The sequence below is a fragment of the Salmo salar genome, chromosome ssa20, assembly GCF_905237065.1.
Source record: "Salmo salar chromosome ssa20, Ssal_v3.1, whole genome shotgun sequence".
Taxonomy (NCBI): Eukaryota; Metazoa; Chordata; class Actinopteri; order Salmoniformes; family Salmonidae; genus Salmo; species Salmo salar.
Window position 1 is genome coordinate 60,901,978 of NC_059461.1, and position 2,506 is coordinate 60,904,483.

The window sequence follows — 2,506 nt, forward strand, 5'->3', positions numbered from 1 at the left end:
TTTAAAGACAGCTGGTCTGCAATGTACAGTTTTTAGCAGCTCTGGGTGGATCCACTAGGCACAAACAACATAGATAGTCTGTTCTATGTACTGTACTTCTATGTTCTGTGTCTGTATCTGTTCAGCATGGTCAGGGATTTCTTTGGTCAATGATTCTATAGGATGTTGACTAGTTTAGTGATAAGAACTCATAGCTATGTCTATGTCTGTGTCCCAAAAGGCACCATGCCATTCTGGACACACTCTATTTCTCTACAGGGCTACAAGGTGACTGATCTGTACTAAATGTTCTCCAAAGGTTTTACATTATATTTTGTATCGTATTATAAAAACATTCTTAACGATCCATTAAGGTGTGTGTGTCCCAAATTGCACCCTATTCCCTTTATTGTTCACTACCAGGGGGGCCCTCGTCAAAAGTATTGTGCAATATTGAGAATTGGGCACAATTTGGGACTCAGAGCGGAATATGTTTTATCACAATGCAGTTAAAGGGAAAACCAATCTAAGTCACGGATTTGAGAGATATTATCGTTACAACATTACAGAAATATGTATTTATTTTATCACATATTCCATAGGGATTGCCAATAATGAAGATCTAATATTTGTTTCCCTCTACAGATCATTTTCTATTTAGCCACAAACCCCATTAAAATATGTTACAGACATGGTTGCCACGTTTACACTGAAATGATGCATAAAGAAAGGTATAGACCATCCCATTGTCAATGGATGTCCCAGTCATAATACTAAGATAACATACAATGACCTCCATACTGTATCGATAGATGCTGACTTCATATACCCACTGCTTTATAAACTTCAGATGTGTATATTGTTTGCTGTTTTATTTTTTAAACATAAATGCTATGCAACTTACAATATCATACCACTAAAGTAGTATTGAATACCAATATTTCTTTATATTTTAATATGCTTATTTTTTGCTGATTTTATATCTGGATTTTAAATCATGTTATTACCATCACCTTTATGATTTCAGGATTTTGTTGAATGCATTTAATGCCTGTGTGAGTGTATACACACACACACACACACACACACACACATATATATCTATATACACAGAAACATGTACAGTACCAGTCAAAAGTTTGGACACAACTACTCATTCCTGGGTTTTTCTTTATTTTTACTATTTTCTACTTTGTAGAATAATAGTGAAAACATCAGGACTATGAAATAACACATATGAAATCATGTTGTAACCAAACAAGTGTTAAACAAATCCGGAAAATCTGAAATATTTCAGCAACTTTGAAAGTTTCTTCAAGTGCAGTCGCAAAAACCATCAAGCACTATGATGAAACTGGCTCTCATGAGGGCCGCCACAGGAATGGAAGACCCAGAGTTACCTCTGCTGCAAAGGATACGTTCATTAGAGTTACCAGCCTCAGAAATTGCAGCCCAAATAAATGCTTCACAGAGTTCAAGTAACAGACACATCTCAGCATCAACTGTTCAGAGGAGACTGCGTGAATCAGGCTGAGTGGGACTATCATTTGTTTTTCAACAGGACAATGACCCAACACACCTCCAGGCTGTGTAAGGGCTATTTGACCAAGAAGGAGAGTGATGGAGTGCTGCATCAGAGGACCTGGCCTCCACAATCACCCAACCTCAACCCATTTGAGATGGTTTGGGGTGAGTTGGACCGCAGCGTGAAGGAAAAGCAGCCAACAAGTGCTCAGCATATGTGGGAACTCCTTCAAAACTGTTGGAAAAGCATTCCAGGTGAAGCTGGTTGAGAGAATGCCAAGAGTGTGCAAAGCTGTCATCAAGGCAAAGGGTGGCTACTTTGAAGAATCTCAAATATAAAATATATTTTGATTTGTTTAACACTTTTTTGGTTACTACATGATTCCATATGTGTTATTATATAGTGTTGATGTCTTCACTATTATTCTACAATGTAGAAAATAGTAAAAATAAAGAAAAACTCTTGAATGAGTAGGTTTGTCCAAACTTTTGACTGGTACTGTATATATACACACATATGTATTGCAAATAAATATACCGTTTGGATGTTTTGGGAATTGTCAATGTTAAAGGCATATGTGCTGTAAGTATTTGTAACATAGACCTAAAGCACAAAGTGGTCTGCAAATAAAGTGTTTTCAAGAAAATCAGATTGCTGTCTTTTGTTGAATTACCAGATGTTGTCTATGTATTTGGGCTTTTTGGGAAAGGCTACTTCCCAAATGGAACCTTATTCCCTACATAGTGCACTACTTTTGACCAGAGCCCCTGTATATCACACTACTTCAGACCAGGGCCCATAGGGCTCTGATCAAACATAGTTAACTATGTAGGCAATAGGAATCCATTTGGGACACAACCAAAATCTTGTTTCTGGGAAAACACGTGATTTATTTCATAACGTTCCTTCTCCAATGCCAAGACTAGAGTCAGAGAAGCTGAGAGGAGGAGAGTTAGGTGGGCTAGAGGAGGTGTTGATGCTGAGTGCATCCCAAATGGCACC